Source organism: Anneissia japonica, unplaced genomic scaffold (assembly GCF_011630105.1).
Source record: "Anneissia japonica isolate Jap-2015-1 unplaced genomic scaffold, ASM1163010v1 scaffold288059_len961885_cov194, whole genome shotgun sequence".
Lineage (NCBI taxonomy): Eukaryota > Metazoa > Echinodermata > Crinoidea > Comatulida > Comatulidae > Anneissia > Anneissia japonica.
Window position 1 is genome coordinate 710,195 of NW_022740566.1, and position 8,812 is coordinate 719,006.

The window sequence follows — 8,812 nt, forward strand, 5'->3', positions numbered from 1 at the left end:
TGTATATTTAACTATTAAATATCCATCTATACTATTACTTCCATTAATTTGCTTACCCATCTACAAGGTTTATGACTCAACTGTAACCTCTGCTTAATTTAATTCCCATGAACCATGCCCTAGTGCTCTAACGTCGCGACTTGTATGGCGTTACAGTATAATAAATGCCATTAGTAGGCATCTTGTGTTCATTTAAATCAACTTTTTACCTTAATATATATCACACCTAAACAGATCCTTGTTATTTGATTGGTTAATATCAGGAAAAATTTAAACCTTAATAATTATATTTTTTTTTTCAGTAATAATGTCCCCAATATTATCCATCTTGTAGTTATACTGTATATATGTACAAGTATATTGTCAAAGGTTAGAGTAATTTGGTATGTACATTTATATTAAAATAAACTAGGAAGGAGCCAGCTTATCATTAGGATGGAACATTTGTGATAATGCTTTATAGAATAGCTATTTAGATTCTTGACAGTTGATTGGTCTATTTAAAGTCACAAAGGATTCAATTAATGGTTCTTTTCAATCAAGAAAGTACATTGCATAGCTGAAGCCACTTTTCGTTAATTTTTTGTCCCATTCAGAGATTTTTTGAATTGCAATCATTATAGGTTTCATGCGAGACTAAATTAATAGTTCCATCAATATATATATCTTTTTTATTAGCTGGTTTTGCTGTTGTTAGAGCACTAAGAAAATGTATGCTGTGTTGAGTGAAACATAGTTGGTACTCAAAAAATTTGAACCTAGGATCCTCCGATCGGCAGATGAGCACCTCAACCATGAGTCCATACCGCCAATCCCAGTGACCAATTATGTATAAAAATAAACCAAAAGCAAATTGATAAAGTATATGTATAATTTATATCAAATTTTATTTAATCCATATTTTCATAATCACTGCATCTACACAAGCCTAACTTGATACTTCAACCCATTATTTGGCCCCAGGCACAACTGAATGAATATGAAAATAATTGATTTTGCATTCATTATATTGGTATGAGCCTCTATTGACATTTTGTTTTAATTTACTTCAGCAATAATTATTGATGAATATAAACAGAAAAACATAAAAATTAACATCAAACTCAGAAGAGGTATAAGAAATAGCAATAGCAGATTCTTACAAATTATTAAATGTAAGCTTTAAAAGCACATCAAAATACTATTGATTTTCAGATTGCAATAATAATTTTATTTCAATTTTCAACGGTAAAAGAACATTTTTATGCAATTTACGGAGGGTATCTCACTGTAAAATGTCAAAAACTTGGTCTATTTTTAGCTGTTTAGTTGTATGTTTCCGATGCTATGCACGTCTCCATTTTGAAAGCGAACTGCTCCATATTTGGTACCAATGTAAAGGGAATTTTATAATTTTTCACGTCATTGGTCAATTGTCATGAGACAACTTCAATCTAACCAATTACAACATTTTAAATAGTATAAATGATCTGTTCTTCCTTGACTACAATACCGAAATAATGTTTGTGATTGGTCACTCATATGACGTAATACTGAGCATGTGGACAGTTACGAAACATTCATTGGAGCAAAGCTAGGCCTAGTTGTCCTTATTTTTGTACAGTTTTCATTCATTTTATAAATACCAACAAATCAGTGAACAAAGATTCGACAATATTTTGTAATTTCAAAACCTTTACCTTTGTTAGGCCTAGGTTTTAGCTTAGTGTAGACTGCCTATCGAGCATCGCTGATCGGCATACAAATGCATCACCAATGTTTTCAGCTGAATTCAAACTAAAACAACTTTCAAACCTGTTTTGGGTTAAAAAGGAAAATCTGAGTGTTGTTAGAAAAATGTATTATACTTGGGCCAAGAATGCTGTATAACACTATCTCTCTGTTGCTAGGTTGGGTATTCAGCTATGCCCAGGGAACATGGAACGTCTCCGCGCGTCGGTAACCTTCGAACATGAATTTATCGAAAAAATGTTTACGGTTTCTCCCAAACGTAGGTATCTTTAAACTTCTATAACTTTATAACGAAAAATCAGATTGTAAAATTTTTTTCACCATTGTAAAGAGAATACATTACTTAATAACAACATAGTACTATCTCAAAATCCGAATTTTTGACAAGCGACTGATTTTGCTTGACCACACCATATATGTATGTATATATGTATGTATATATATATATATATATATATATATATATATATATATATATATACACACCATTACCACAATAATGGCGTATTTGTTTGGTTTTGTATATATAAATATACATATTAATTTAAAGCTAATAAGCTGTTCAAAAATTTAAAACTAATCATACAAAATGCAGATATCAAATTAAATATTTATTAGATTATCCTTTTATATTTCAATCATTTATTTGATCATCAATCATTTCTACTGATGATCAATCAAATATAGAATCACATGGTTTGTATGAGTTTGCTTGGAGATTGCTATACTTTAATTATCAACCGTTTTAATTGGGTACTTTAATCCCATGAATAATAGAGTCACTAAAAGGCATGGCGTACAATCACAAGACATTAACCAGACCATAGATACTAAACAAATAATGTTCAATAACCATGAGTACTAGGATCATGATTCATAAGCAGACCATTACCAACCTTTACAGATATAAAACTAATTAAATGCAATGTTCAAATTCATATTAAAAATTCAGAATATTGCACGAAGAAATGCATCTCTAGTAAGTAATCGATACAGAAAAGTTTAGTTGCACTGCCTATAACAATACACCTACAGTAGCTGTGTCTATACAAATCATGAGCAGGTTCGCAATGTTGCGTCAGATGCGTTGCCCACAGTTGTATGTTAATTCTAAGGATGCAATATTTGGCTAGTATAGCTGCAATATGATGCCAGGCATCAATATTTCCTTTGTCAAATATTTACACAAGCTTCCACAGAGCTGGAAGCATAACAAGGGTATAATTGATTGTGATGTTGTACGAGATGAGTATAGCCAAACAGAAATTCTTTCCAAAAATTCTTTTTTTTTGTAAACGCTACACTAACAAATGATTTTACATAGACTAAAGCTATTTACTTGCAATACTATTTCTCTAGTTTAAACATGATCTTACCGCATCTAACATTATTATCCCACATCTAAGTCGTAGATGGTTGACATCATTTGATCTTATTAATTAATGGTAAATTAGCAGAAAGGGGCCTGGACTTAATGATCTGGTGTGGTGGTACAAAGGCTTGGATAAGTAACTCAGAATAGAGGCAGAATATTTGGAATAGAGAACTGTACTGAAAGTCAGTGGTGACGTCATTACTTTTACTTGCACTGAATTTTCTATATTCCCAACTGATCGCATCAATATAGTGCCTTCGATTTTTTGCGTCTAGTTTGCAAAAAACCTCAAAGCTGGGGTGATTTACTACAGTATATCGCGATGGAATACATCATTGCTAGGCCAAGCTATGAACGCACACAGCGAACCTAACAAATCTCGCTCCGCTTGCTAATACGAATGAAGCCTAAACTGTCCTAGGCATGGCCTAGAAAGGCAATGGTTATGAGAAACAAGGTGATTAACTTATAAAAGAATTAAAAAAATAAGGCAACATTGAAATAATTCATAATGTAGTTTACAATACATTTTAATCTATTAAACAAATGTCTACCAGGACATTAGGCCTACCTAATAACCACAATCAATATATTTATCTCTGTATCACCAGGTATCGCGACGAACTGTGTGAAGAAGGTCACTGCGCGTACTACTTGGTACTACTAAGAAATCATTCGTACACATAGTAATGCACATGCTTAGTGATTACTTAACAAACAGCACATTCATGGATTTTTTACAGCTTTTCCTGTCTTCCCTAGTAAAGTAAAGGATGTATAAATCCTAGATAAACAATATGATGTCATAAATTTTGAAGATTGTATCAAATTAAGGAGTTCACAGTACTCTGAAATTGTATGCCTGCAGTCCAGCACAGCAATTTGGAACTGATAGGAGTGCAATCATAAAGGTGTGAAACCTCAACTGCAATATAATTATACTTTAGGATATTGCTTACATCACACTTCTTCTAGGAAAGAGCAATTTTCAGTCTAACCCCTGTTAGTGTCACCACAAATTCCGAACCACACCATCTAGTTCTTATCCCAACAACACAGCCATTGACTCCAAACCACACAATTAATTTTTTTCTGACCATACAATAATCTTTCCCTAATCATGCCACTAGTCTTTTCTAAACTTTTGACAACCACATAGTTCTCATCAAGAGTCCTGCTCTTTCAAAATCATGTGATTCAGCATCCCAAGCTCTGTAATGTTGATGGCACTAATGTTCAAATTTACGATTATTGTTTTGGGGTATTGTTAATAGTTGAAAGTATGGACTTGATGGGAACATTATTTCCTTCCAAAATTGTCTGAAGGCCCGAATAAATAATGCTCCTGAAGGTAATTATTTTTCACTTTGTTCGAAATATTTTACAATATTGCTTTATAAAGCAATCACCTTGTTATCTTGTCCAGCCTAGGCCTAGCCTACTGCATAAGGTAGAGGTGGACATAAAAATGAGTAGAAAGGCCAAACTGCATTTGATAATGCTGCTGCAGTGCTACTAAAGTGATAGAATCAAAATAAAATAGAAAGATTAACTACTACTAGGCCTATCCTTGCAAACTTCGACTTTTCATGCTCCTTCTGTATTTTATTAGGCCTAGGCCTACTCCATTTCGGAGCTTTTTCCCCAGTTGTTGTCGTCATCGTACGAGCCGCGCTCGCTAAAATCTCATCTTCTGCAGCCAACTCTTTCATCAGTTGCTGCTGGTCACTAGTATTTGCGGGAAACCCGTCTGAGCCCAGTAGTCTGATTGGGTCTTTAAACCCTATTTCGTCTAGTTCTAGATTGGACATATCTACACTAGAATCATCACTCACCGGTACTCTTGGTGTATTTTTTTCTCTCAAAAGAACAATACAAAAAACACTAGCCTAAATAGCATAAATGTGAGGTCTCACCACGAAATGAGACGCATCGTTGGTGAAATCATTTTGAGATAATCACCAAAATAGGTCAAAGTCAAAATTTTACACAATTTTGATTTTAATGTTTTTGAATAACTTGATATTTATATTTAATGATTGTATACTTTTTAAGTGAATTTTCTTACTAAAACAGTGTTCTCTGAACATATTCTGTAATTCTAGTCCTATTGTTTGTACAGGTTAGTCTTGGAGGCCGATTTTCTCAAAATGTGGTTCTCTTACACATAATATTTAAATGCTCATATCTCTGGATCTACATATCTTAGTAAAGCCATTCAAAGACCAAATTAAAGCTTATAATGTGATCTACCCAAATATAATATAAATTCAATCTTTGATATTCTAACCATGAGACTCATTTTGTGGTGAGGCCTCACAAATAATGCATTCTTCACTATATGTGTGTGCATTCTGCAGTTAGCAACACAACATTGCAGTTAGTAACACAACATTACTCAATTTATGAATAGTAATTCTGATGCATGTGCTGATGATGGTGTGGGATGTGTCATCATTATTAAAATGTACAATTGGAAGTGAATACTCTCTTAAACCAGTTGAAAACAAGAATGACTTGTTTTCAGTGTGTATATTTGTTGGAAACGCTAAAAAATTTAAACTTTTAGACGAATGTGTGAATTTCAGCCTTAGCTTTTCCATTCAGAAATATATCATTACATTTTTTGGGTAATTATCTTTTATTTAAACCAGTAAAATAAATGTTACCAACCTGAAACGTTTCAGATGCACTTCGGCTATCCTTTCTCAAGTATTGATTCTAATGATGGGCAACACCGCTATATACGCAGTGTAGTACGCCCTCAGTCGGTAGGTTAGTTTTCTTGGTCTTAGACCTGCACCCCATATAGCTGTCCTGCATTAGAATCAATGCTTGAGAAAAGAGAGCCAAAGTGCATCTGAAACGTTGAAGGTTGGTAACATTTATTTCACTGGTTAAATAGAAGAAAATGACACAAAAAATACTTATGAAACCAGATGAATTTATTCAAAGATATATCATTATATCATGTATATTAATGGCAGTAGATATTTAGCTGAAATTGGAAATATTGCAAAAAAAGCACGTTAGTTGAAAGCAACATGATAAAACATCATTCACAAACAAGTAGGAATAACATATAAACGATAAGGCGAGACTTGTTTTATTCCTTGTTTCACATACTTATTTTTTTAAAGATTATCGAAGGAAGGCGGAATAAAAATAAAAATAAAATTTTGTTTTCTTATTTAGCAAATAGTTTTGCCAAAATCATCCAGACAAAGGAGAAAATAAACATAAAGTTTTATTGGTGAATGTGAAATAGGATGGTTAAATACATATCTTTTCTTTGGAGATTTAAGGCAGCGAAGGGCGTAATAAAAACATCACAAGAAAATCTTGTATTTTTTTCTGAAATTTCCACTTTTTTGTGGCGGCGTGTGTGCGCTAACTGGCCAAAAATGAAATTTTATTTTCATTTGAAATCATCAATATTTTCAGTCGGCAGGTTTGCTAAACAAGGTATAAAAAAATGTCTCGCCGAAACTGTCATTGTTCAGCTAAAACATATTTGGATTGCTTTATATGGTATTTTTTAGTAAGCAGTTATTAAAATATTAATCAGAAAACTATTTCTTTGCAAATAAATGAACATACCGTAAATCACAATGATTAAGCTACAAATTGTAAATTCAAATTTTACCCAAAAAGTTTGGAATGTTGTTTGTACACCAGTAAGCCATCTTCAATTAAAATTCTAGACCAATGTCTTAGGTTGTATAGAATTCAAACATTATTAACTTCAAATAATTATTTGCTTTAATTAAGTAAACAACTTTAGACGCACACAGCAAACCAAAACGACTATAGCCACTATCCGCACAGTAAAATTAATATATGTACACACATATATACACACATATCTATATATATACTGTCTCTTATACACATCTAGATGTGTATAAGAGACAGCTACTAGTGTTGTCCGAAAGCTCTGGTTCTATTTTTGGCTGTTTACTTACGTTTACTTTTTAGCTGTTGCTTATCATTTTTGTATCTCTACTGAGATCCAGCCATTGTTTCCCACAGCATTGTTGTTTTTCAGTATTTTGCCTTTTAATCTATATATATATATATATATATATACAGTTAATATTCATTAGGTTTGCTGCATACCACCGAAAACACAATATAAACAAATAGATAAATATATATACGTTACATTTACAGTCTATATAATTCAATGCAACTTGTCTGACTGTTTTATATATTATTCTACCTTCACATCAAGTTAAACAATTTCATGTCCGCATTTACAGCAAAAGCACATCTCACCTGTACCTTTTGTATCTGCTGATAGTACAGTGTTCTCAGTCACAAGGAGCAAATAATCCATATAGTTTATTACAGCATTAATGGCTGAAATCCTATCCTGATAAATTATGTTACTAGAAGTGATATACTGTGCTATGGTGTCTTCTTTGCAGACAAATTCTAAATCAATTTTCATCCCTTTGACCCTCGATGAAATAAGAGGAAGCAACCAAGGCTTAATACTACAGAGTTCACAGGGATAAGCTTGCATAAAATATGTTCCACAATGATCAATACATTATAAGCTATATTAACAGTCACACTATATGTCATACCTTTAATATATTGTAATTAATTAGATTAAATATGAATCAAACTAAAATGGTGAATGTAATTCAGATGTGTATTTGGGGGGGGGTGATGGACAAAAGGCGTAATTCCCTAAAAAGTCTTAAAATTGGATATTATTAACCTAATCCTAATTATATTGCAATAGACAAAAATATACCTTCAAATATGGGAAGGATTACACATGGGTACCAAATGAGGTGGTAGTTCTCAAGGACCGTACATTAATTTATAATTATCTATCTAGGTCTGTATTTATACCTCCATGGGTATAATAAAGCTGACCTCCAAACTCAACCTATATTTGGGTTTGGTAGAGGAAGCTGATACCTGAAAAAACTTACAATTACCAAATTTTTTCTTGCACCAAGCCAAAGTATGTTGTGTCTCAGGCTACGGTCACACTAGAGTCTCAAGCCTGTCTTGATTTTCGTAACGTGACCGCACCTGGATCGACTCACGCCTGGCGTGACCTCGATCTCAATCTACCTATCTCGATCCTGGCTCAGCACCCAGATTGACACTGGATTGACCCTGCCGTGACCGGGATTGATATTTCCTTGTCGGCTGTCGACCAATCACAGTCGATGACGCCGCTGCGTTTAGAAGTTCTTGAATAAAAAACCAGCAAGTTCTTCATGTGTGTATTATAATAAGATGCAATCATCAGTTGTCATTTATAAATGCACTTATCAATCCAAAAACTAGCATCGCAATTACATCCGAGCCTAGGCCTAGATTAACGAAGTCGGGTGCATTTCGAACGCGATCTCAAATTCGTTGTAAAATTGAAATAATAAAAAGCATAGAATTGATCAGCATGTGTTCGTATTTGACTCCAAGGAAGTAAAGATCGGCGCGGGGCTGGTATTTTGATTGTGGCGGCGCTCTATCAAAATTCAAGTAGTGTGACCGACCCAGAATTTCGAGCCTGGCTTGAAATTTCATCCGCAGTGAGTCAAGCCAGGCTTGAGACTCTAGTAGCCCCGTTCATATCCAACTATGGCGAGATAATTTTAGTGGATGAGCAGAAAGATCTCGCCATAAGTTAACTTCTTAATCCAGCCTAAAGCCAGTAAACAATTAAACAGCAGGTGGCCG

The 8,812-nt window shown here is 33.5% G+C and overlaps 1 protein-coding gene across 2 annotated transcripts in view; it reads right to left on the reverse strand.

Moving 5' to 3' along the window:
• LOC117118247 (neurocalcin homolog) overlaps positions 1-8,812 on the reverse strand; it is a 67,565-nt gene that overhangs the window by 20,243 nt on the left and 38,510 nt on the right. The window contains exon 1 of one of the 2 annotated variants that reach the window (XM_033262777.1): positions 7,391-7,528. The exons of the other annotated variant lie outside the window; for it this stretch is intronic. The gene's annotated coding sequence lies outside the window, so the exon portion shown is untranslated. Of the gene's footprint in view, positions 1-7,390; positions 7,529-8,812 lie in introns of those variants that run through there. 2 annotated transcript variants of the gene reach the window in all.